The 27361-nt window shown below is 43.8% G+C and overlaps 1 protein-coding gene across 7 annotated transcripts in view; it reads left to right on the top strand.

The window, feature by feature from the left end:
- Window positions 1-4675: 4675 nt before the first annotated feature.
- The window catches only part of PLXNB2 (plexin B2), a 252410-nt gene continuing 229724 nt past the window's right edge, over window positions 4676-27361 (top strand). For 3 of the 7 annotated variants that reach the window (XM_063396798.1, XM_063396797.1, XM_063396800.1), the window contains exons 1-2: window positions 4760-5141; window positions 14311-14407. The gene's annotated coding sequence lies outside the window, so the exon portion shown is untranslated. The other 4 variants (XM_063396802.1, XM_063396801.1, XM_063396799.1 and 1 more) reach the window with 2 other exon arrangements.

A 27361-nucleotide genomic window follows, 5' to 3' on the forward strand; every position in this document is an offset into this window, starting at 1 on the left:
AGGCTCACACACAGCCAGGTGCAATCAGGCCAATGTCAGAGCATCAAGATTTGACTGGGAGGGCTGCTACCTGTAATGGTTATGCATATGTGTATAGGTATTGCATACATCCATATAAGGCTTTCTGGGAATTCCACATGGAAATCGTACTCACAGCCTGCTAGATTTTTATCTCAGACCTTTGTGCAGCAATTTATATCTGTAAAAAGTATATGTAAAACTAAACAAATGAAAAATTCTGACTGGGTAGCATTTTGCACAACAGTAAAATATATCAAGTGAAGATTGGGTAGGAAATACCAAAACCCACTTTCTCTGTGTGGATCAAATATTTTCTAGCATCAAAGGAAAAAATTAAGGAAATTTTACAGTTAACCTTAGGTTATTTCACCCAGAAACATTTTTTTTATGGATTGTTGGGAAATGGACACTGAGAAATCCATCAAGCAAAGAACAACCCCAGATGTTTACAAATTGATCTGCCATGTGAGCTTGGTGCAAAGGGCATGAAAATCAGGATGCACACAGTGACATTTCACAAATTTAATAATAACACCTTAGATTTATCTGGCATTTTTATACAGAAAAAGTAGATCCCAGGGTGATTTATGAACTGTAAAATATAAATACGTATATTTGGGTCATTTCAGTCACTAGCAGAAGATGATTCAGTGCCCTATCCAAACCAGAGACATCAAATGGAGAGGTAAAATCCTTACAGATGCTTTGTTTTTATCTTTGCCATGAGACAGGTAGTATCCTACTTCTTGTGCTTTTTGCATTCCCATTATTGATAGAAATTTCTTGTAAAGGGTGGTAGTAGCAGCAGTGCTAGAGCAGGCTGAATTTTAATGGTTGCCCAGTATAGCTGATGAATTGCTGCTTAATGAAGAATATTTTTTCCCTTTCTTCCCCCTCCCCACCCTTCAGAAGAGAGTTGAGATGTTGGACATCCCCAAGCAGGATGTAAGGAGGTTGATCAGACACGTGGGCATGCAGACAATAAAAACTGTCTGTGCACAAAAAGTCCAATTTTCAAAACTTCATAAAGGATTTGATGTTCCTTTTTAGCTGTTTGGGTTGCTCCCAGGTTATCTCCATGACCACGGGGCAATAACCTTTCTTCCTAAAGACTGCTAATCAATCATCTGACTGTTTATCTGCCCATCAGCCCCTCATAAAAATGTCAGAACGCACTGGCTAGTTGCAAACAAATGAATAAAAGAGGTAGGAACCTCAAAGATAATGAAGTTCCTAGGGATTTGTGAGCATCAGCGGCTAGAGACTGGAATGAGTTTTCCAGCGGAGAGGGATGAAGGAGGAGCTGGGCTGTGGGGGCTGTGCTCGGCTGTGGGGGCGCTCCGTGCCCGCAGCAGCGCCCGCCGCCCGCACCGGGGGGACGCGGGACAGAAAAGGGGGGCCAGGCTATGGCAGTGAGTGAGTCAGACACCGAACCGCAGGAAACCCGGCCTCATTAGTGCTGTTCATCACGGGAAAAGGTGGCTTTGATAATAGCAGCTGAAAATTCTTTTTTCCGGCCTTGAAGGTGTCAGCAGTAGGAACGATGCTGTGTGTGGCTGTGCCTTGGACAAAATTCAGAACTGGCGGCACTGGAAGAGGCACAGGTGTCACCTTCAGTGTAAAAGAAAATAACATGCAGAAAAAAAATAACAGGCAGAGGAAAAAATCAGGAGGATACACGTAACAACAAATGGGTGACAAAGTAAGCAGAGAAAGAGGGAATGCGGACAGAGGAAATAAAAGAGAATATTGAAATCTGGACTAGAATTCCAGTCACACACAGCCCTGTCTTTGTCCCGATGCTGGAGAGGGAGGCAACAAAGCTTTCTGCCCTGAGCCACACCCTGTGTATGTGCATGACTGCAGTGAAGAGTCCCAGGAGTCTGGGAAGCTGTTAATCATTCAGTCCTTTACTTGTTGCTCTTTTCTAAGCGTCTCTGCATTTAGGATTTGATGTGACCCTTTCTTTTTCTTTTTTGGTGGATGATGATAAGAGAGCAGTCACAAATAGCAGGTTTTGATGTGCAGCTGTTTATCTGGGTTCACTGAAGAATATCTCCCTGTATCACTTCTCCACGGGTCAGAAGGATGGTGTGCTGGTTCCAAGACAAGGAAGTGCAGAAGACCATCTTGTGAACAATTTTCCCCTCTGCAAGTGGGCCAAGTGCCGAATTCAGAATTCAGTAACCAGAGTGCTGTGGTGCATATTTGTATCCCAGCTGGCAGGAGCAGGGCCTGGCAGAACAGCAACTTACGGAGACTTAGCAGAGAAGACAGCTATCCTGGGGTGGGATGCTGTGTGGCCACCTCAAGATCTAAATCAGCTTCATAATCCCTGTCACACTTGGCAAGGTCAAGTGTGCAGCAAGGGATTGTCACAGACTGAATGAGGATTCAACACAGCTTCACTTCACCAGCTCCTCTTTCAAATTAAATAAACTGTTGCCATTGCTCTTGCTCTGTATATATCCATAGGCAGGCTTCTTAAAAAAAAAAAAAAAAAAAAAAAAAAAAAAAAGAAGTTGTCATGAGGCCAGAGCAACAGGAGCTGAGCAGGAGCTGGAGGAAACTATTTCAGCCAGAGGGAGCTGTGTTGTGAGCTGGGAGGTGGGCAAGGCTTAGATTTAACCTGGGTACAGCCACCTTGAGACAGCAAAATTGTGAAAAGTACAGTCCTGGTCAGTGGCCATCAGATGGAGCAGATGTGGGCTTTTCCCCAGAGTCGGGAGGGCAGATCATTAGGTTTGGACAGGCAGGGTAGGGGGATGAGTGACAGAGACCCCAGCAAAAGGCCCTGGGGCAGAGTGTGATGGAAGGCAGAGATTCACAGCCCAGGGCACAAAGAGAGCTGCCAGGCTGGTAATTCCAGGGCATTCTGCCAAAAACTTAGGGTACAACTGGCCAGAAGCCCAGATGTTGAGAAAGCAGCCTGGAAAGTCAGGTGTTACCAAGCCCATTAACAGCCTGTGAGTTTCTCCTTACTGGATTCCTCACAAGGGTTGCAGGACGTGACTAACCCAATTTTCCTAGGGAAGTCCCATCTCTCTCTTAGGATTCCCCTTCTCTTTTCCAGTAAGTGAAGAGGTCCAGAGGGGAATCCAGACTTTCTGAAACACTAGAGGAATGCCAGAGCTGTTTTTCCTCATCTTGTGGTGACTCAGCCCGGTCAGGTGAAGAGCAGGACAGAAGCCAATAAACAAGGACAAGGGCCTTCTGGTGGAGGTTAGCACAAAAACTGGGCCAGACGGACAAAATCAAGCCAGCACAGTCTGCCTCCCCTGTGCAATCCCAAAGGGAAAACCCCACAAAACTCTATATTATGTTTGAATGCTCCCAACCCACTGTTAAGTCTGTGATGGCACTCTGCACAGCCAGGGACTGAAAGCCACTTTTGACATTTCTTCCAAAAGTATAACTTTATTCTTGCCCAGTTTTTTTGAGCTGATTTTTATTTATTTGGTTTTTACTGCTGTTTTGAGATGCAAAGGAAACTTTTCAGCAACTTCCAGTTTGGGAAGCATGGCGTTTGGACCAGCTGTCTCCTGTTGTTTTAGGAGAGAGCACAATGTACACAGCATTTAATGAAGCTGCACTCAAAGTGCCAAGAGCAGTTAATTAATTACTCCTTGAAACATTGCCGGTCTACATTCCACTGGTGGAAGGTTACAAAGTCTAAACAACCTGACCAAAACTTACCTGAGCCATTCTCCTAAGACATTCCTCCTTGTAACAGATTATCCCTACATTAGCTATAGCTGAGACAAATTTAACACTTGAACTTGAAGATGATGGTGCTATAGCAAGGCGATGCTGTGCTCACAACAGGTGGGAAGTGGGCTCTGCTCTGTTGATCTGTTTTTGGGGGAAGGAATGAAAAATTTGCACACAGGCTTTCTAATAGAGTGCTTGAGCAGAAAAAGAACCTGCAGAAATTGTGGTTGCAGAGAATTTACCTAACAGCAATAAACCCTAAAGTACTTCAAATTCAGTAAAACTGATGCCAGTGGCATATTCTGGGCCCCTCAACGACAAGAGGGTACAAGAGGGGAGAGCCTCTCGGTGCTCCGAGACTGCTCAGAGGATAAGGGGTGGGAATTACACTGTTCCTGCATGTTCAGGAGCGTCCCCAGAACACCGCTGGGATGGGACAGGTCCCCAGGGCCCGTAGGTACAGACCCTTTCCCGGCGGTACCGCCGCCCGCTGGAGAGCGCCGCGGAGGCCGGGCGCGACCCCGGCCGCGGGCAGAGCCTGCCCAGAGGCAGCTCCAGCCAGTGCCGCCGCTCCCCGCTCCTCGCCCCAAGGCCCACGGGTGGCTCGGGCTCGGTGCCCCCGGCGCTGGGGCTGCCCCCCGGCCCAGCCCCGGGCCCCCGGCGGTTCTCCGGGAGCGCTCGGCCCCGCGGGCCGCCCCGCTTCGCCGAGCCGGCTCTGCCTGCCTGGCGGGCAGAACAAAGCGGAGACAGGGAAAGGAAAACAGGGAGAAAGTACGGCTCCTGCCGCCTCCCAGCCCTCTGCCTGGATCTCGCTGCATGAGGCAGCGCTGCAAGCGGATCCTGACCGGGGGCAGGGGGTGGAGAGAGGAGGAGGAGGAGGACGGACAGAGGGAGGGAGGGAGGGAGAAAGGGAGGGAGGGAAGGAGGGACGAACGGGAGCCTCTCTCCTTCCCTGGGCTGTTTTTTCAGTTTCCTGTCTCGCATTGTGCTCACAGCGGATATGTGCTGCGCCTACAGGTGTGTCCCCTCCTCGCAGCTTTTCCCCGGCTCCCAAGCTTAGGCTCCGGCTGTCGGGGGGCGGCGGCGGATCGTGACCGCCATGTGATGATTATTTCTCTTGGGGCGTTTTCTCTCTCCTCTGTCTCTCTGCCTCCCCCTCCCTCGCTCCCCGCCGCTCCAGTCCTTCCTCTCGGAGGTGGCCGCAGCCGCTGCCGCCTTCGCGCTGACTCCGGCTGCGGCGGCGGCGGCGGGGCCCGCCGGGAGCATGGGCGGCCGCCGGGGGCTGCCGTAGCGCCTCTGTCCAGCCCACCGCCACCCACCCCGGGCTGCCGGGGCCGCCGCTCCCGCTCGGGAACTCGGACGGTCCGTGCCCGCGGGCTGCCTCCCGCCGGCGCCTGCACCTGTTGAAGGTAACGCAGCCCCAGCGCTGCCGCCGCGCTCCGCGGGATGGGGCGCGGAGGGGAGGGGGAAGGCGGATTGCGCGGAGACTTCCCCCTGGCTCCCCCAGCTCGGGAGCTGCTGAGTTATGGGTAGAGCGGCTTCTCTCCTCCTCGGCTGCGAGGCCAGGGCCGGGGGTAGGCGGCGAGGGCCGGGGCTGAGGGCGCTTTCTGCGGCGCTGCCCGTGACCAGATGGTTTTGGTTAAGGGGCTCCCGGGCGGCGGCTCTGGACTCGGAGCGCCTTTCTCAGCCGCCGTGCAGGGCGGGGAGGTGGGGGAGGCGCGGGCAGTTGGCTCCTCCCGACCGGCAGCCGGGGAGCGCCGGTGTCCGGCGGGCTCCCTCCGCCCGCCGGGGGAGGCTGGCGGCTCTTCCTGGGAGTTTCGCAACCCGCAGCGGCCGGGGTCAGCAGCCCCGGGGTCGCGGCTGGCACTGGCCCGGCGCCCACCCCGCGCTCCGCCCGCGCTCCGCCGACTCGGGAACTCGTTTGGGATTTTCCTGCAGACGCGTTTTGTCTCTTTGCAGAGGCAGCTTTAAACTTTCTTTCCAAACTGTTAATTAGATACGCTGTACTTTGCTCGCGTTCCGTGCAGGCGAATGGGAGTGCGAGGCTGGGAAGGCTTGTGACTCAAGGCATAGCTATTCGGGAGGTGCGGAACATCTTCCCGTGCCGCGTTCAATGGGCTGTACCTGTAATTTGTGACTTTGCCACCTCCGAGACGTCTTCGGTCTTGGTGACACCGGGAGGCAGAAGCGATCTTTAACACTTTGGGTCCTTTTGGGGTTAATTAGACACTCGGTTGAATATACAAAGGAGGAAGTGTAAGTTTATCACCTCTCTGAAATCTGATGGAAACTAGCATTGCTTTTGTCCACGAGTTACAACACTGTGGTCCCGTCCCTGTCGCTGAGCTCGTCAGCAAAGGATAACTCGCTTCTGAGGGAACTTGCGCTTCTGTAAGGAGGCTGTTACCTTGAATGTGGTGATGAGCTTCTTGAACACCAGAGGGAACTCTGAATAGGTAATTTATTCGAGGGAGATATATGCTTATTTTACTGTTTATGTTCTCATTACAATGGAATCTAGGAGGAAGTGAAGGTTGGTAAGTAGTAGGCTGCTGGTATGTACCTAGGATTGACTTCAGTTTTTACAATCCTTTTCTGAAGACAACAACTCTAAATTTGGCCTGAATTTTTTTTTCTTTTTCTTCCCCCTCGTCCACCAGCTTGAAATGTGCAAGTGTCTTGCAGGAGCAGGGTTGTACCCTGCCATAGGCAAATCAGTTGGGAGACCTGTTCACTGTTTGCTCGGGAATGAGATTATATGTGCGTGTTGGGCTGATGCTTAATGCCCCGCCTGCCTCTCAGGTTGTGAGACAGATCAGCACACTTGGGTAAGGGGCTGCTGCCTGCAATTGAAATGCCAGAATAGATCATGCTTCCAGCCAAAACAAAAGGGAGGAAGGAAGTCTACTTCCAAGCCTAGCATGGCTTGTCTTCCTTACCTGGAATACCTGTGGATCTAAAGCCTAGTCTGATTGCCTATGAAGTAGAAAACAGTCTTTCTTAAAATACATGACTTAAACAAATACAGAAAATAAATGGTGTCAGTGTTTGGGAAAGGAGTTTGAATGGTGACTTCTGGTACCAAAAGCCATTTATCATCTGAGATTATTGAAAGAAACTAGGGTCAACCCATCAAAATGTGATACTGTATTTTGTAGTAACATGAACTCCCAAAATATGCAACTGAAGCTTTGGATGCTTATGATAGTCTGTTACAACAGTGTTGATAACCAGGCTTCTTTGATACTCCTGGATCATCAACGACATGGGAAGGACAGCACAATAAATACATTCGTGACTGTGACTTATGCTCCAGAAGCTGACGCATTCAGCTGTTCATCCTGTCCCTTTGGCAGAGGTTGCTCTGCCATTCAGGGTTATTTTCTATTGAACTTTGAATCTGCCAGAGTTTACAGACGAACATATGAATGTAAACTATATTTTGTGGCTGTTCATATTAGTGTGTGACGTTGTGAAGTCTGATAGCATGAATCTCCTGTATATCTCTCTGTTGTTACAGAGGGACAAAGCAAACAGTTGGGGTCAGCTGAATTGGTCTGCAGTTGTAAACCATAGTCCATAAGCATCTAAATTCTTCTGAAACAGCAGATGTGAGTCCAGTGAAGCATCTTGTAGCAGAACTTGGTGGGCATTGGTAGCAGGGAGGCAGCTCTGCACAAGGGGAGGCTGTGTGACCTTCTCGGTAGGTTGTCAGCAGCACACAAGGTTCTGGGTTTTAGAAGGATGTAGTAGGTGGTGCACCAGAACAGCCCTCTCATCCTCTCCTCCTTCATCCATTCTAGGAATCTAAAGCGATCCAAGTTTTTTGTTCTTTTATTTAAATCTTGCTGTGCTCATCTGACTTGAAGACTTGCTCTGTAAAACATCCTCACTAAGGACCCAGCATTACTCTGCCTGAATTTTCTACAGATGATGTTGGAAGTTGGATAAAGGCTTTGTATAGCTGTACAAAACTGGGAATTGTTTGCCTTGTGTGCAGAAGACCACTAAGGACAAATTACATTTTGAAGGGAGACCTCTTCATGAATGCCTATTGAGAACAAAAAAGTCCCACTTAATTGTTGAAAACAGGTTGGGATTCTGGCTCAGTTTTGAGAAAAAGATTTGCACAGTTATTTATTTATTTATTTTTATGAAGATGTGACACTTTGTATTTTTGTAATGGCTATAATTTAGAAATTTTCATATACTTTTAAATTATTTATTGTATGAAGCACTGGGTGAAGATATTTGTGACACTGGTGTCACATTCAGAATATTGAATTATAATTGTGAAATTAAGGTAACAAGCTTAAATTGGGGTTTGCAACTTTAAACTCTCGCCAGCAAGCAGTTAATGGCAACATTAACTGCTAGAAAAGTAATTGCTACCGTTCTTTTACTGTCATTTTGTTCTCACTCCCCTCCAGTCAGCCTGTTCTGCAGAGATATCATGAATATTCACCGAAATAGCTTGGCATTGTCACTTATGCAATTTCTCATCAGATCCAATGTGTTGATGAGCTAATGTGCACTTGATTAAATGTACTTGATTTATGCAAACAAAAACTCTAGGTCCTTCTTGAAGAGAAGTTAGCACCTGCACAGCTATTAGTGAGATGAGAGTCTAAATAATTATGATGAAATTAAGTAAACAAACAACCTCAATTCCTCCTACTTCTTCACTTTTATTTTTTTGTTCAATTCAATAATGATATTTATTTTGGCTTTTCTTGCAGGTTTTCTTATGCACTATAGGAAATTGTAAAGCTCAGCCTATAGTGGAGGGTCTATTTAAATGGCTAATACTAGGGGGAAAAACAAACAAACAAGAAAAAGGGTATTGTTAGCTGTTGTAAGGCCTTGGAGTAACTAAGATTAGTGGAGTATTACTTAAAGAGTTTTGTTTAAGTATGAGTCTACCTTGGATTTGACATTGGTCGGTTAATCCTTGTTGAAAATAAAATCAAATCACATAGCCTGAGTAAGTGATTGAGAGAGTGTCTGTTGTAACAAAACCCAGTATTTGGGTAGTAAGTAGTTTAGCCTCTTACTTTTTAATTGATCAAACACACATAAAAATAAGAAGTTGAAAATAGACATTTCATTTAACCATCAGTGGCTTAATGGTACAAAAAGCTCTCTAACTATCTATAAAACTGCTCAAATCTGGCTACAAAAAGAGGCCATGGAATCCTTGTCCCTGCAGGAGTAAGAGGACACATGCTTGCTCGAGTCCTGGAGCAACCAGACAGACTGGAAAGCTCTTCAGGGGATGTTGTGGACCTGGGGCTTACTTTCTTTGGGCAGATACTAATTTAGTTATATGTTATAATCAAGTATTTCTGTTTCTGTCTGTGCAGTAGAATCTCTGGAAATATGTAACTTTTGGATCTCTCTGAGTTTCCATCTCAGGTGGTTGAGGGAAGACTTACTTGTTGTAATGTCTAAAAGTCTCTGTGCTTAATAAATGTTACTAACAGTTATTAAAGAGACCTCGGCGTCAATGTGATGGTCAGCCCCTGCTCAACTGCTCAGCCTGACACCACCATAATACAGGACAGCCCCCAGGAATGTGTAGCAGAGCTGTGGTCACCAGCCACGTGCCTGCTGGGACACTTGGTTTCTCTTTGGAATTCTGCTTCTGGGAGCTGGCGCCAGCACAGATTGATGATTAGCACCATGTCGAGTTCCCCAGGCCCGTCAGCCTCAGTGCTCAGCAGGGGACAGAGTCCACCTGGCACCTTCTGAAACACTCCTGACCTTGCTCCACCTTTGTAGTTAGCTTCCGAGTTTCTGCCTTTGTAGTTTCACTTTTGACATGCCATAAAGCTTTGTGATTCTGAAAACAAATCTGGTAGTTTTGATTTATTCAATCAAAGTATGTCTTAAAGAAGTTAGTTATCCAATTAAAATCTTATTCCTAGTGTTTCACTTGTTTTCTTGTTATCTGGCATCACTAGTTTAAGGCCAGAAGTAAAAAGTGAAGGCAGTCAGTCTTCCTGACTTACCTCTGGGCTCAGCAAGGTCACGGCACAGATCCTCCTGGGAGCTGTGTGAAAGCATATGGAAAGGAAGGAGGTGGTTTGTGACAGGCTAAACTGCTTCAACATGGGCAAACTGTGCCTGAAAATTTTGATAGCCTTCTATGACCCTGGTTACAGTGTTGATGGATAAAGGAAGAGCAACCAATGTCATCTACCTGGACTTGTGCAAAGAGTTTGGCATTGTCCCACATGGAATAGTTGTCTAAACTGGAGAGACGTGGATTTGACAGATGGACTGTCTGGATGGTTGTACTCAAAGAGTTGCAATGAACAGCATGATGTCCAAGTGGGGACCAGTGGTGTTCCTCAGGGACTGGTATTGAAACCGGCACTTTTTAACACCTTTGTGACATAGACAGTGCCAGTGGTACCAAGCTGTGGGGTGCAGTGACACCAAGCTGTGGGGTGCAGTGACACCAAGCTGTGGGGTGCAGTGACACCAAGCTGTGGGTGCAGTGACACGCTGGAGGGAAGCAAAGCCATCCTGAAGAACGTGCACAGGTTTGAGAGGTGGGCCTGTGCAAACCTCATGAAGTTCAGCAAGGCCAAGTGCAGGGTCCTGCCCCTGGGTTGGGCAGATCCCAAACACAAGTAGAGGCTGAGAGAATAAACTGAGAGCAGCCCTGAGGATCAGAATGTGGAGGCTGTTGGTTATCAAGAAACTCAACTTGTAACTCTTGTTGGTTAACAAGAAACTCAACATGACCTAGCAGTGCACACATGCAGCCCAGAGAGGGGATAGATCTGGGCTGCATCTGGGCTGCATCAAAGAAGTCTGGCCAGCAGGTTGACAGCAACATAAGAGGGTTGTGCCACTGTTGGAATGGTCCAGAGGAGGGTCATGAAGATGATGAGTGGGCTGAAGCACCTCTCCTATGAAGACAGGCTGAGAGGGTTAGGGGTGTTCTGCCTGGAAAAGAAGTTTTGGGATGATCTAACCGTCTTTCCAGTACCTGAAGGGAATTTACAGGAAAGATAGGGCAAGACTATTTACAAAAGCATGTAGTGACAGGACAAGGAGGGATGGGTTCAAATTGAAAGAGTGTAGGTTAGATTAGCTATTGGGAAAAAATCCTTAGTGTGAAGGTGGTGAGGCACTGGAACAGGTTGCCTAGGGAAGCTGTGAGTGAGTGCCACATCCCTGGACATGTTCAAGGCCAGGTTGGAAGGGGCTTTGGACAACCTATTCTAGGGGAAGGTATCCAGGAGTACTGGAATGAGAGGATCTTTCATAGACCCTTCCAACCCAAACCTTTCTCTAATTCTATGATTTACGTAATTTGCAGTGAATGGTTTTGGTATTACTTGACAATCACAGTTATCTTTATGTTGCAGATGTCATTCTTTCTTTGTTTTTCAAAAGCTTTCTTAATCCTACAATAATCCAGGAAGCTGTCGAAAAATTTTGCCCCTAAGACGTCCTAATTCTGTGTTGGACCTTCAGGTAGACCCATCAGAACCACTCTTCCAGATTAGGTACTTGGAAATGGCCGGTGAACAAAATGATTTAAAATAAAAATCCATGAGATGTTTAGCACTTCAACCAAATTGTTCCAGAACTTACTTTTTCATAAGAAGGTATGTTCATGCTAATTGCTGAACAGACCTGACTAGCATATTTCTAGTTAGACTGGATTAGGTCTGCATGTTGACTTGGACTGAAGGAAGCTTTCGTAAAGCTGATGCTAATCTTGCTGTATCTAGAGGAATTATTAATGTGATAGCTCTATGTCTGAGAGAAGGCATGCAGAAAGCTTAACGTTCTGTCTATACTTACTGACTGTTTTAAATAGGTAAAAATCTGAGGAGTGAACTCCTCACATCTTTTTTCCCCAGGGCTCCTGTTTATCTTCTAGATAGTTTAAGAAGAGATAGTATCTCTTTCTGACGTCTAAGAGTTGTATATAAAGAAGATCTAGCTCCTACATTCCTATTGGCATCACTGTTTAGAATTTATGAAGGACCACTTTTTAAACCAATGTTTGCCCTGTAGGAAAATTGTTATTGGTCAAATGTACTCAACCACAGGGAGAGAGCAGAGGGCAGAAAATATAAACCACATTGATCTGGTAAAAAGGGTGTAACTGAAATACAAGGTGAAGTTTACCATCCTGATTCAGGACAAGTTAGTAATCTTTTCCTGGAGTTTAAACTAGGCCTGCAAAGCAAATAAAAGCTGCTTCTTTCCTGAAGATATATGGCACTTGGAATCATTAACAGTAGAAGAGTATGATTTCCTTCAGCTTGTATTAGTTAGTTTCTCTTCAATGGATCTGATTATGCTTATTGCAGCTGGAAGTCCAACATATGCAACATCTCTCCTAAATATATCAGAAGAACATTAATTTGGCTTTCCTTATTGTGTTGTCACATGGTATGTTGAACTCACATTCTATCTTCATTTAATCAATATGAGACAAATTGGTATAAACTTAATGTTGGGCCTGTGGAATTGTAGGGCAATAAAAACAGTAGTTTGACCTCTTCTATTCCCAGTCTTGTGTGATTAAGTAGTTTAAAAGCTGTGAAAATTTTCTGTGCAGTTTTGACACTCATTATCAGCAACTGGAACTTTTCCCTCATGAACTGAGTAACACCTCATGTAAACTGCAGTTGTGGTTATGATGTGTGCACATGTCCCATTTAGGTAGAAGTTACAAACCTAAAAAACAACTGAAGTGGGTGACTTTGAGGATTTTTTTCCCCACATGTTTCAAATGGCAATGGTTTTGTTTGAAAGGCTTTTACATAGTCAGGAAATGTCTTTGCAAGTACTTTTAAGAAGTTTTTCAAGAGTCAGTAACTCTGCAGCCACAAATCTGGCTTCATGACTTGGATTATGCATGTGTTGTGTGGTCCAGGTGTTGTCACCTTCTGCTTACCCAAGCTGTTGAGATTAAAACCAAAAGATTTCATTTGCCTTGGCAATCCGGAGTCCTGAGTGGTGCTATGAGTTTATGTATTAGTAGGTTGGATAAAACTCCAGAGAGGTGACTTCTCTGTTTATTAACAGATGGTTTCTTGGTTTGACATTTAACTGGGGGAAGATCTGCAAGCATTTCACAGTCCATTGTGCATTTAATTCATTACTCGGTAGCACTGATGAAAATGCAGGACAATATCCTTGTGGGGTTTTGGGGGTTTTTTAATTATTTGATTGAGGGGGGTTTTCTTTGGTTTGGGTTTTTTTGAGATTGTCATCTAGAGTTTAGGGTCAGTGGAGCTATCAAGTCCCATAATTGTTTGAGCATCTCACTTGGCTATTGCTCATGGGCCAGACAAATTCTGGGTCTAAAGCATATCTTACCTTGAAAATTCTGAGAAAAAAATCCTCCATCTTTAAGAATGTTGTTCCTATTTGGTTTTACCTTTTCAGAATTTCATCTTGTTTCTAACAAGAGCCTTCTGTGCTCTTCAATTGCATCTGTTCATCCCTTTTAAGTTTTCTTGTGGCTGTATTAAAGACTTTTTGTTGCTGATAATTTGTTTTTTTCCTTAAAGATGATCAAGTAAACTGTCAGTTGTCTGGGTGGTGTATCAGAAGGACTGAATCTTTAAATCTGATTATACATAATGCTTTTAACCCCCACAGACACTAATTGCTTTTGTAGCTCTACTTGGTATGTTCTATAATTTTCAACATTTCTTTTTGACCGTCAGCCATGGAAATGGGGACAGCATTTCAGTGTCACTCTTTAGTGACAATCATTATTTCCATTCACTCTCATATCTTTGAACCCAGGAGCCACATTAGCCCTTCTAATAACAACAGAAGCTCTGAATGTGATGCTTAGCTGTGAGGCTGTGTTGACCTCATCCCTTTTGCTTTCCTTGTTTCAGAGGTCGCAGTCCTCTGATCTGCAAGCCTTACCTGCTTCCCTTGTTACTGAATATATATATCTGCATTCAGACATCTTAAGATGGTTTTGGTAGGAATGAGAACAACTTGACAAGTAATTATGTTAACTCTGTGATTTGTCTTCTGTTTTTATTTCTCATGTTACTAAACCATGTAATCTCTTAATTTTACCGTAAAGGACTTGCTTATTTCAAGGTAGCTAATAAAACACTTAGGTAACATAAAGCATAATTCCAGTAATTTTGAACTGCAAAAGAAGCATTAAAGTTGCATTGTGATGTTACTCACTAATGACAGCTTTTCTGAGATCTTAAAGTTACCTAATTTTTATGTATTTGTCCTATATGTTTTGATGTCCTGTGTTTAAAATCCCAATGATTTGATAGCTGTTGCTTATGTCACATCTTTAAGCCTTTTTCAGCCTAGTTGCTGAAAAAGTTTTCGATGTGATGCAAAATCAATAGATTTCACCATCCTTACTCTTACCCCTCTTGCATTTATAAAGATGAAAATGAGGAACTTTCTGCAACATCTTGAGATGCCATCTCCAAAATGATTCCTTGCTTAGGATGCTCACAGACTCCCTGGGCAAGCTCTTTAGTTTGGTTGTGCATATTGCCTAGTCCCTTGTGTTATGTGTTCTCTGAAGCATCTGTTCTGTGTCTCTTCCAGCAGGAGCAAGTACACGTCAAAGGGCACTTCATCCTGGACACTACTTGCACAGAAGCCTGAGCCCCAAGAAGTCCCTTTCAACGTTTCTGCTGCTCAGGTGGGCTAAGAACTCATTTGGACAGAGGGGTTTGTTTTACTCTCCATTTCTTCTTCCAAAGTGTTGTGCTGCTTGCATGAGGAGGAATTTCCTGCGTTTTAACTGCAGTGCACTTGGCTTGGTGCTCTGAGATGAGAGATGTCTCTGTAGGATGTATGTACTTTGGTGTTTAGGTTGAAATATTATGGCCTCAAATTTATTGTAATAATCTGGCCTGAAAATGTAAATACAGGTAATTACTTTTTAATTCTCCTGGATATTGTCTGGTTCAATAGTGATTTTTAGGCATAGTTTTGTATCTCCTGGACCTGTAGTGTAAAAGGACATTAAGCAACTTGTGGGTGTGAAACATTTCCAAGTTAACTTAGTTATCAAAACATAGTATCTCAATTGCTCAGAGTAACACTTTCCACTTCACTTTTGCAATGTTTTGCTTGTTGCCATTGCTCAAATTTAAATGCCTATTTACTTTTCCCAGATGTAACAATTAGCTGTTCCCTTTCAATTTTGATCCTGGTGCCTGTAAAATGAGTAAATGTAAAAGCATTCGTGAAACTAAACTCTTAATGCTATTTTCTCCTACTGATAATTTGAAGAGGCAGGCCGAGTTTTCTGTTGTCTGTAGCTTAATTAATCTACTTGAATTATACTCGAACAGGAACTCTGATATCAGAAGAGGGTTTAGCTGCCTTGGAAGTTAGGAGCTTATGAATGAAGGAGTTACTTTATGTTATTACTTAGCTTGTTGGAAAAAGAAGGTATTTGTAAACTCGTGGCCAGAAATGGCTACATACTTGCTTCTTTTCCCTTCCCTTTTAGAGACTCTTCTATTTTCTCAGATCTTTCATGTGTAATAACTTGGCATGGGTAGACAGGTCTCTGTCCTAAACTGAGATGCTCCAACACCATGCTAATAATTCAGTGGCATCAGTCAGATGAAGCTGGCATATTTACTGGAATACCACAAGTCTGGGCTGCTTTGTGTGTGGGTTTGGTGTCCAGACTGCCATCTATGCAGTCCACTGTATGCAGTGGGGTGCTGTAGGTTTGTTGACTGCAGATTCCAGCATAGTGGCTTTGTTGCTGTCTCTAGCAAGTAATTTAATTTCTCTGTGATTTTGTGGTGTGTTTCGTTTTGTTGGGGGGGAGGGGGGTGTGAGTGAGTGTTGGTTTTGTTGTTTGGTTTTTTGTTTCATTGATTCACTTTGAGGAATTTTGGGAAACCTGTAGATGAAAAGTGCAATTTGGTGGTATTTTTGTCACGTATAAGTAGGGCAAGTAGATGCTGCAGCATTCCTTGTTGACCAGAAAGGATGGGGACCTGCTAATTCTCTTAAGTTATCCCATGTTGCTTTCCCAAAAGCCCCAGTGCAAAAGCAAACCTTGCATCCCCAGATTTCCTGGCTTGAACAAAGCCTCCTACAAAGCACTTTCACATCGTGCTCTCTGTATCCATGAGATGACTTGGCAGGAGGGAGCATTTTTGTTCCAAGTGGGTTAGCAGCGGGCACAGATCATCATTCAGTGATATGAAATCTTCAGTGGCAGCTCTGCTGCAAGTAGTTCCTGCCATCACTGGCCAGTACCTGCTTGGTTGTGCTACCATGACTATTTCATGGAGCTGTGCTATGGACTGAACAGGAGAGCTGATCTAGCATTAGACTGTATTTTATGTAGTTGTTATATGGCTTTGAAAAAAAGTATATAGAAGTTTCCCTTCATCTCTGCCATGCTTCACAGCTCAGCCATGCAAACACATGATAATTTGCAATGTTGGACTGAGAAGCTGGAAGGCAACCCCCACACCCCACCCCTCGAAAAAAAGGGAAAAAAAAAAAAAAAAGAAGAGGATTCAAGACCTGCTTAAAGTAATTTCGTTGCCAAGTTCTTTGTGTAATCAAGCCCCGCCTGTGTCTGTAGCTCTGTTCCCTTCCTGCCGGCCCCATCCTGGGTGGCCTCTATTAGTCAGGGAAGAAGAGGCTTTTGCAAACAGGGTTAGGGTGTTGAGTTTGTGCTTTCAATAGCAGCCATGCTCCTGTGTAGCTGTTCTTTCATTTCAAATAGTATGAGGTGACGTTAAACAAAATACACCCCTTTTACATAGACCTGGCTAGTGCCCTTATTCTCTCTGGGTTCTCTAAATACCGTGTCCCTGTGCACTTTGTGAGGAAGCTTTTTTGGTGTCTGTTGGTTTTCTTTCTCAGCTGATGACCTCCAGTGCACAGCTAGCACTCTCCTGAAGCATTAACCATGCACAGAGTCACTTCCTTTTCCCTCTTACCTCAGTTTAAAATACTTTGCTCTTGAATCTTGTAAATGGGGTGATAATTTCAAAGCAAACAGCTTCCAGTCCTTTCTTGCCAACTTTTGCCCACAAGGTATGCAGAGTAAACAGAGCAGTTAAGAAATTAGTTATGTGCTTTCCCTCCTAGTGCAAGGCATCCCAGGATGGCTCCTAGCCCTTTAAGTAATGAATAAAGGGAGAGATGGAGAATTGGCATGCCCAAGTTGCATTGTAATGTATGGAGCCATTGCACAGATCATTCATATTTTACAAGCTTTAGGAAAACCTTGTAAAATGTTAGGCTTTAAAAAATCTCTACTATTCATATATTGAACATAAAAGTGTTTTATTGCTTGCAGCAGAGAAAGAAAACCAAAGTACCTAGGATGGGCTAAAAGAAAAACAGAATTTTCTTCACATGTAAAAAAATAACTTTGAAGTAGACTCCATCTAAATACAAGGAAGATTCTTACCTCTGCTAGGCTTTTGGAGGGAGCTTAGAAAGATTTTCCAGTGCCACCATGATGTTTGTAGGTTTAATTTGGAAACTGTGACTCTGGATGCTTTAATGGTGGGTATGCAGCAGTTACAGGGTGCAATACCTATAACAGGATATGCAGATGCCATTTTGGTGTATTTATTAAAAGGAGACAAGTCTAGGCAGCTATTTAAAAGTGTGACCTTGAAAACGTTGACAAATAAATGGTTAATGCTTAATATCTTTAGCTCCATCCTAAGTATTGAACAGTCTTTACTAATTGAGCTATAGGAAAAATTGTTAAATGTGAAAACTGTACTTAAGGTTATCAACTGTGAGGCTTAGCTGCAAGGTGATGGTGAGGCTGTAAAGGGGAAAAGACATTATGTGATATCCTCCAAATGAGATAGGGCAGGTCCTGAGAGTCCAAGGCCTCTGAGTAATCTGAAGCCATGAGCTCAAACACAACTTCAATTTTATGCTCATGCATGTGGCAGCAAAAGTAGGAGGTTGGAGCCCTCCTGGTCCCAAAAGAAGAACCTTCATTATCAATTTTACTCCCTTGGCATGACTCAAAGGGCAGTATAATAATAATCCATAGTGGTACACCTTCACCCATTTCTATCCACTTATAAAAGCAGCTCTGTGCATGGAGTGTGCTGTACTCATTTTCAGAAGCAGGATCTCTGTTAAAAAAATATATATAAAATTGAATGTATTAGATACAATATGTATAATATATTTTATAGTTGCTATCAAAGGTTTTTAAAGAAAAGTATGCTCTGTCTTGTGGAAGTTTTCCCTTCATGTTTCCCAACTGAAGGCCATGAAATTCTCTGAAGATGGGGGGTTTTTTCATAGAAATTCCTTGAGTTCCATAAACGTTAACTCAAAACACCTGGAAGAATGTAAAATATCTGTCTTCTGGAGTATTTCATTTGTACTTGTGCCAAAAGCAGAGCAGCAAACTCGGCTGCAAGGGCCTAGTTTGGCTGTACTTGTAGTGCCTAGAATATATAAGAAGTTTTTTTTTAATATAGATTTAATGCTAAGCTCTTGTATTTACTGGAGGGAGAGGAAATATTGCAATTTGAGTAAATTTTTTTATGTCGTTTATATTTATATATTAGTCATGAGGTAAGGATGATGTCTTCCTGAAATAATTTCTTTTTAAATAGCTATGCTTTAATGCAGCATGAACTCAAACATCCAAAACCACACAATTTTTTTGCTCTCTAGTTCAAATAAGCCTTACCTCAGTTGACATATATATTTCTTTTCCTGAGTGAAGTTATGAATATCCACTTTACAAACCAAAAGGAGAGAAGGTGTTGAATTAGCTTCTGCTTACTGTAGCCCCTTTAAAGCAGACACTGCTTGATAAGATTTGATTCAGCATCTGCTTTTTACCTGTGAATCCTTAATGAGGTTAAAGCTGTCCAAGTAATACAATTACACATGTGATGCAAATTGTACCAAAGCCAGGAGATTGTCAGCCCAGAAGCTTTGTGCATGAACTACAAATCCCCAGAGTAACCTTCTCTTCAGTACATACCCATTCCCATCCTCTGCCCATCTCCTGGGAAAGAAAAGGCAGCAGCAGTAGATGGGAGAGACTGGACCTCCCTGGCTCTACTTGGTGCAAAGATCAACAAACCACATCGGAATCCAGACTTTTTGGTTTTTGTCATTGCATGGCTGTTTGAATGGCTTTCCTCTTGCTCTGTGGGCAGACAGAAGGCATTGTCTTATCTACTTCTCTGTCATAGTTACAATAGCCTTGCTTTTTTTTCAAACTGCATGTTAAATAGAGTAGGGATAGTATAGTTTTCATCTTTTCATCTGGAGAAACCTGGCAACATATTGCTGAGTGATGGGAAGATTGACCGATAAGAGCAGTCCTTGCAGGAACCTCATATTATTTGGCTGTTTGAAGAAGAGATAAAAAAACTTGGTATCATCTAAGCTAGGTTTTTATCTTTGTGGTGTGAGACGGCACATGTGAAAATTTGAGAATGCTGGAATATTTTTCTTGTTTCTAAGTTTAGCTATAAATATCTATGGCCTACTTAAATAAGATTAACCTGTGTACTCCAAAATGAATAGCAGATTACAAGAAAATAAGATTGCTTTCTTCAAGTAAGCTGTTGAAAAACTCAAAACATTCGAGAAGGTGAATTAACTGGAGGTGTGGAGAGGGAGTACACTAAACCTCAAGCTACCTGCAGGGCACTCTTGAGAGAGAAAGAGGTACTCTTGAGAGAGAAATTGGCATTCTACTCTGTGAAGATGGAGACATGGAAACATCATGCTGACTCATCTTCCCACTTGGGAGTTGCTCTTCAGTGGAAAGGTCTATCATTAGATCTTTTTCAGGAAATGAGGTGGCTGCCATTTTACAGGAGAGCAAAGTGAAAGATGAGTCTGTTACTTATTTGCCCAGGATCAGAACTGCAGATTTATTCCCCAGGCCTGCATATCCAGGAGTAAAAATCATGTATCCAAACAACTTTGTTCAGAGACCCTTCTGGGTCTCCTTCTGCAGAATGACTCTCGGGTGGTGTTTTGGATCTATTTTGTACGTAGATTGTATAAATTCAACTAATGAGGTCACACAGATGTTATACAGAGTGAAATTTATGCAACAAAATTGAGTTGTGAATCCGTACTACTGGGTCCAGTTAAAATAAAGTATTACCACATCAGTCATGAGCAGAGACATGTCAAGGAAATCCTTTGCTGGCATTCCTAGGGAATGCTGCAAATGCTTCACTGTTCCTGGTGAGCAAAATCATTCCTCCCTACTAAAGAGCATCCAAATGCTTTTAATATTGACCTAGAGATTAAAAAAGCCCCAACAACTAAGGGTACAGCTAGCATTCTATTACTGTATTGAATAGCTATTAATATGGCTGCTGTGGGAGATGGGGCAGGAAGGGAAGTGTGGCTGCCTAGAGCTGCAAACATCATCACTTCTAAAGTTTTAAAATGCTCCTTCTGCCTCCTCATACGCGCATGCTACCTGCCATCCTGTGTTTGTATTTTGTATGTTGATTTGGAGAAAGATTTGATTTGACACTACAGCACAGCTTGAGGAACCAGCTGTACGGAATATTAATATCTGATCTTATTTCATTAATATCAATTTCAGGCCTGCATTCCAGAGAGGGTTAATATTAAGCTGGTTTTAATCACAGCAATATTTTCCAGATTCCTAGACAAAATGCACCAGCTGGTTTGCACCAAATTTAACAGTGCAGGAGACAAGAAACAGACTTCCTCACAGAAAGGGAATGTGGCAGTGTAAGTCCTGGAAGCACGGGGAGGTTTCAGGCACTGGGCAGCATATCTTGCTTTCACAGTGAGGTCTGGGAAGGGCAACACTGAAAACCAGAGGGACACCCAGTCTTGGCTGTGCTCTCACCTTGGTTTCTGATGTTGCTGCTCTCCTCAGGCTCTTTGCTCTGATCTCACCTTGGCTCTCTTTCAGACTTGTGTTTCTCTCTCGTGGTGAGTGACAAGCTTTCAGGAAAGCTGTGTTTCTGGGCTGGCTTGTGGCTGTCCATTCCACCCTCTGCATCCCACCTAAAAGAGAAGTGGTTGTGCAACCACTTGCTGGAGGTTGGAGGAAACATTGCAGTGCCTGACCTCCTGTGAATCCACCAAATGAGGTCATTAGACATTAGGGTTTGGGGATTTTTGTTGGGTTTTTTTTTGGTTTTTTTTTTACAATTCAGATATCCAACCTTGGAAGAAATGAATGAACCATAGCTTCATTTTTTCCTCCACTTTTTTCCACCACATAAAATGGCATAATTAAATAGCAGCTATATTGTTTTACAAATGCCTCTACGCGTGAAATTAGTGTGCTTCCCAAAGAAGCCCTAAAACTGAAAGACTCTGCAGTGTTTGTTACAGTAAGTTAGGCCTGTGACATTCTATCCTCTGAGAAATATTCCTGCATAGAATCTAGTTATCCAGTTCATCAACATGCATAATTTCTTCCACAACTCCTAGTTTGAGTCGAGATTGGATTTTGTGAAGATGTCTGCAGAGGAGTTTTATGTTTGGAGCTCTATGAAAAGAAAAGGTTAAAAATTGTGGTTGCAGCAGCCGTGAAAAGCTATAGCATAAATGTTCACTGCTTTAAAATATGAAAAAAACGGTGTCTTTTAAATATCAAAGGGATTAGTATTAATCCAGCACTTGTGATTTTCTTAAATCATGTTATTTGCATAATAATACTCACCACCTGCTATATCTTCAAAGCGCTTTTCAGACATTAACTAATTGATCTTTGTAACACCCCTGTGATGTAAAGACCTGTTATTATCCCCAGTCTGCAGATGTGGGAAGCAAGACCCAGAGTAGTTGAAGGAACTTGTTGGGCACAGGGCTGAGGCAGTGACATCGAGGGTGCCATGTCACTATTGTCCTGTCTTCTGGCAGTTCCCACTTACAGCACTTCCAGAGGCAGCTACAATTTCTTCTTGCCTGCCTTTAGGAACAGAAAAGGAACCAAATTATTTTTTTGTGTCTTTGGAGGGATATTGTTGGAGGATGTTTGTTTGTTTTGATTTTGAGGGTGTTCTGCTAAATGATTTTGCTTTTGTTTTTACTTGCCCCGTAGTCAAGGACAGATAAGACAAAAAAGCTTCTTATAGCTTCTTATTGTCTGTGTGCATCACAGCGAGCAATGAGAGCTTTTGGGCACTTTTTTCTTTGTTCAGGATTCGTAGGGTTTTCTTAAAACACAAGAAGTTCCATCTCAGTGTGAGAAAGAAGAATGTAAAGAACTTAACACCGAGGGTGGCAGAGCACCAGAACAGGCTGCCCAGGGATGCTGTGGAGTCTCCCTCTCAGGAGGCATTCAAAACCCACCTGGATGTGTTCATGTGTAACCTGCTTCTGGTGGCCCTGCCTTGGCAGGGATTGGACTGGATGGTCTCCAGAGGTCCCTTCCAACCCTAGCAATTCTGTGATTCTGTGATTCCTATTAGTAGTATTTTGGTCAAACTTGCCCCTGCTTGTCCAAGTCAGAAATTATTAAAATGAGAAGTGACAGGGTGAGTTGTTCATTGTTACAAAATTCAAATACCTGTTTCCATCCTGTGCTGGCAGTGACAGCCAGTCCCGGGTGCCTGCCAGAAGAGCAGCTGTGTCTGTGATGGGGGCTGCTGCAGCAGTGGGAGGCTGGGGTGGTGCTGCCGTGGGGATGGCAGGATGTTCCCAACATCTGCCTCCCGCTGCTCCTTCACCACGTGTCTGGGGAGGCTGTGCTGTTCCAGCCCTTGGCTGCGTGGGTGACATGCAGGTGACATGCAGGTTCCCCCAGCCTCCACCACTGCTCTCTTTGGAGCAGAGCTTAGTAAAATCCCAGGTGGGCCTTGGTAAATGTTGTGTATCTGGAGCAAAAATGAGGCAGAAATGGAGGACAGAGAGGTGTCACACGCCTCAGTCAAAGAAGAGATATTTAAAGCTCTTTCATGGGTAATAATCTGAGTTTAAAATGGGGTATTAAAAAATATATTGCAGTCCCTTTAATCTGGCAGTGTCACTTCAATACTTAGTGCAAGGGCTTAACATTAAAGTGAATGTTTTTACAGATGTTTCAGTGGCATGATCTCCAAGCAGGAAAGTAAATGTTGTTGATGGAGCACTTGGAGTCCACCAGTGCAGGTTCAGACCAAACCATAGGAAAAGCCTGTGCCATGCCAGCTTCCAGGAGATGATTTTGGATGACCTGTGATTTCCCAGGGGCAGTGTCTATGGCTTCACAAGGGCTGCAGCGGGGACAAAGGAGCAGATTACTTCAACAAGTTAGGGACATGGCTATGTGTATTTGCTTTAGTTATTTGGCCAGACAGGGGGGCAGGGGAAGTGAGGAGGTGGAGCACAAATCACTCTCAATTCTGTTGTACTCCAGCTGGGACAGATAGGCTGTAATCTCTCTTTAGGACACAAATTACAGGGTTTGCAGACCTCTGCATTCTTGTGGATTGTTGATTTCTCTTTGCTCTTTGGAACACCACTTCCATACACCTCTGTTGATTCAGGACAGAAAGGGGTCCAACGTAAGGTGACCATGTTGCTTGTCCCATGAGGTGCTCCCTATGTGGTTTGTGTCATTTTCAGGTGAAAGTGGTGAAACTGAAGAGTCTCTTGTGAAACACTGATCCTAGAGGGAAGCACAGCTTAGGAGAGGGAGGAGAGTGGGCAAAGCTCAGGTCATGCTTCAAGTGAAGCATGGTGGCAGCTGAAGCACCCCAGTGAGATCATTCTGCTAGTCATGGAGAATAGTTGTATAAAAGGTGGATCATTTAGCAGGGCTGGAAGCATGGGGCAGGGTACAAAGGGTGATACAAGCTGTTTGGGGCCTGGGGTTGAATTTGGCTTGTGGGAGGCATTGTGTCAACCCAGTGTGCTCCTCTGGCAGTGTTGCACTGCTTGGGAGAAGGGTTTGGCTGTGGTGTGCCCAGTGCTGCCGTGGTGCCACACTGCCTCCTTCCCTGGCAGAGGACAGGGCAGGCCTCACTCCAGTGGGAGCCAGCAGCACAGGAGTCTCCAAGGAAAGTTGCCATGCTCACAACGACATCAGATGTTTTTATTTTTTGTGGCCAAGGGCAGCAGCTTGTGCAGTGACCTCAGTCATGATGCTTGTGCATGGGCAATGTTGCTGGGGCTGGTAGCAAAGAAGAGGTTGAGCTTCCCTTCATCTTGCCCAGCAAGTGCTTTTTGGCCATGGGATCATGACAGAATTACAACACGGACAGTGATGCCCTGGCTTCTAAAACGTCAGATGGAGCTATGCCCTCCTGAGTTTTGGTTTTGATCTGAAACTTCTGGAGGGTGGTAGTTTGTTGTACCATTGATGGTAGATGTACCAAAAGGAGTTGTAGAGCACTTCTTATTCAAACATACTTCTTGTAATCTGGGCAAAAATGTTTTTAAACCCAAACCTATCATGTTTCTCTCCCTCTCTCCCCTAAAGTAATCAAAGGAATAAAAGTATTGCTGGCACTCAAGTTTATGTTTCAGACTTGGGATTTATTTTTTTAAGCTTGATGTTTTTTGAAGGATGCAGGGCTGTCTGCAGCAGTGAATGACATCCTACTCAGGTCCAGCTGAAGTTTCTCTGTAGGATCCCATCAGAGGGCTTCAATCCTGGAGTGCAGACAACATCAAATGCAATTTATTCTTGGCCCTTGGATCATCCAGTTGGATTTTTAAATTTTTTTTTTAATATTATTCTGAATGCCTACTCGGTTTTGGGACTGAGCTGATAGCTTCCTAGGAAACCTGGGCAGCTATCAAATAATGCTTAGTTTTGATCTCTTTTCTTGCAGACTCTTCAACCCATGGGAGACGTCTCAGCAAACTCAGTTTGTTTAAAAGAACATTTAAAATAATGGAAAGTAGATTTGAGGAGGGATTTGAAGAAGCCATATGCTGATAGAGTCAATGCTCTGTCATAAGGCAGAGAATCAGCTGTAGTTAAGCCATTCATTGAATCTCCTTCTCTAAAGGAGAAGACTTGATAGCTGGCATTCCTCTGCTCAACTGTTGTTAGTGTGAAGTTTTTCCTGGTGTTTATCCTGCAACTCCTGGGTGCTATTTAGGTCTCTTGTCTTTAATAGACATGGTGAACAGTTCATTCCCTTCCTCTGTGACTAATTTCTCCCTAGTTGTGTACCAAGTAAAAGCGAAATCACTTGCCAATAATTCTTGGGTCCTTGAAACAGCAAGAAAGCAAGCTTTTTAACTGGTTAGAGTTCTCTTAAGAAATAACACTGTTTTGGCAACTTATACAGCCTTGAACTTGTTTGTGAGCTGACTGTAGACTCTGTAACTGGATAGGTTTGTTTAGTAAACTTTTTAAAACCTCTCACCTTTTAAAACCCAATTGTTTCCAGACTGGGGTTATAAATGGGGTTCTGTGCCTCTTGTTTAATTTCGCTGTGAACAGAACAGCTAGTGTCTTCATTCAAGGGCCTGCCTTGCTTTGTACCGGCTGATTTACAATACAGTGTGTAAATGTAGTAGCAGTCTGGAACAAAGGAGAGCCTGTTTATCCAAACAAATTTGAGGGTGAGGGTGAAGAGGTAAATTGCAGCCTGTTCACTGAACTGCAGCTTGAAAGCAGAACGAAACGACCGCAGGGGAAACGTGACAGGCAAATGATTGGAGGGGGTGGGCTTGGCCCAGCGTCCCTGTAATTTTGGGGTAGTGCTGACCCAAGGAGCCCCGGCGAGCTGTCGGGGTGCCCAGGTGCTTCCTGGTCCTTTGGAGGAGCTTTGCTGGCCATTAAAGACTTTTTGTAGATGGTTTTTGTGCTTTGCTCAGAGCAGTAGTTCTGTTGTCAGTCGTGTAGAGTCCAGCATAACCTCTTGGCAGGTGTTGCTGTGGCTCCCCAGTCCGCAGTGCCTTAGCTGATTGCTTCTACTTGTCCTGAACTGAAGCCAGAAAACACATTTCTCGGATTTAAGTATTCTGGGTATTTTAGCCTTATTGTTAAGCTTGAGTATTTCAGCTATAACAGCTAAGTCTATTAGCAAAGAGATTAAATTGTGAAGATGTTATATTGCCTTGTCCAGACATGAAAAATAAATTGTTAGAAATAGGCTCCCATCCAAGGCAGGATCACTCCTGCAAAACAAATTGGACAGAAATACTGTGGTGCTTTTCTGTGCCTTGCATGCTCACTTTTGCACTTCCTGTAAATGAGTTTGCTACCTAATTATGAAATAGGTTAAGGAGGATCGCCTAGTCAAACTGTACTCATAGTGCTTCCTAATGTTGGTTGCAATAGAGGCCTGGTTTGCTCAAAATCTATTTTTCATTCTGCTTCTGCTACCATGTATCATCTTGAAAGGGTGATTTGCAGAGCAAGGAAGGCTGGGACCTGAGTAAGGTGAACTCTTCTTTAATGCAGCTCATCAGCTTCTTGGCTCAGTCGCATCCTGCGTGCTGTGTAGTATTTACTGTTGTACCAAGAAACGTGAAGTTCCATCTGCCCTTTGTTTTCCTGCCCATTAAGTACAAAATTCATTTTGGTTTAGCAGAGCTTTCCTCTAAACTTTTCCTGAGTTACAAATTATGGCTTTTCTGAGGTCCACAGCCTTGCCTGTGGGAAGAACACTTTAATTTGGTTTAACAGTAGATGAGTAATCTAGCTACAGATAGTGATTTTTCAGTTCAGCTGCAGTCAGCTTCTTGCTCCAACTGTTCCACTAAAATTTCAGAGGTGGCAATCAATTCCCAGCCAGCCTCGTTTATCCTCCCCTTGACTTTTCTTGTTCTCTTCTTAGTCTATGACGCTGAAAAGTACCATGTTATAAAGCATGTGTGCTGTATTCCTGTTAATGCTTTTCAACACAATTTTATTAAGTCAGGTTGCTGACCTCCTTTTGCTGTATTTGGTCATCACCTAGAATTTTAGCACAGATACTCAAATATTTCATGCTTGCCACTTCAAAAGAGATGAACAGTATCTCTTCAGGAATATATTTTAACTTCTCATATATTTTGGTTCTTTCCACTGTAAAATGGAAAGAACTGGGTTAGTGGTAGTTAAACTAGTTTATCTTGTTCTCTGTATGCATAAATAGGAAGCCAGGTTGAAAGCTCTCATTTGGCATGTAAGTCCATTTTATAGGCACCCAGACTTGGAACACATCCTTTCAACATCTGCAAGATCTGTTCCTTGGGTAGGTGAAAGGATGGGACAGAGAAATGGGCCTGCAAGCACAGGGGTAGGTGTGGCGAGGCCAGCAGGAAGGGTCCTGCTTTGGGTCATGGAGCACTTCTCAGGATACTTGTGTGAGGGAAGAGGGATGCCCTGATAATGTAGAAGCTGCTGCCCCACAGGGTACTGGCAGGTCAGCAGATGTAATGTACTGCTCTTGAGATGCTTGTTTTTGTTTCTCTAATTAGTATGTAAGGTTAATTTCCTCTTGAGTATGCTAAAGAGGGAGGCTCAGTCTTCAGGGACTAAAGCTGCCTGGAGGAGTGGGGGGGTTGTTTTGTTTTGTTTTAAGCAACTAACTGTGGTATGCACTGTTCCTTGATGGAAGGACAGAAACTTCTTCGTAGCTCTTGTTTTAAAAGCTATGGGCTATGGGTCAGCCCATAAATGTTATTAATTTCATGTGGAGTGGCTAAACTTCCTGCTGACTTAGGTAATGTACCCACT

Source organism: Prinia subflava, chromosome 4 (genome assembly GCF_021018805.1).
Source record: "Prinia subflava isolate CZ2003 ecotype Zambia chromosome 4, Cam_Psub_1.2, whole genome shotgun sequence".
NCBI lineage: Eukaryota > Metazoa > Chordata > Aves > Passeriformes > Cisticolidae > Prinia > Prinia subflava.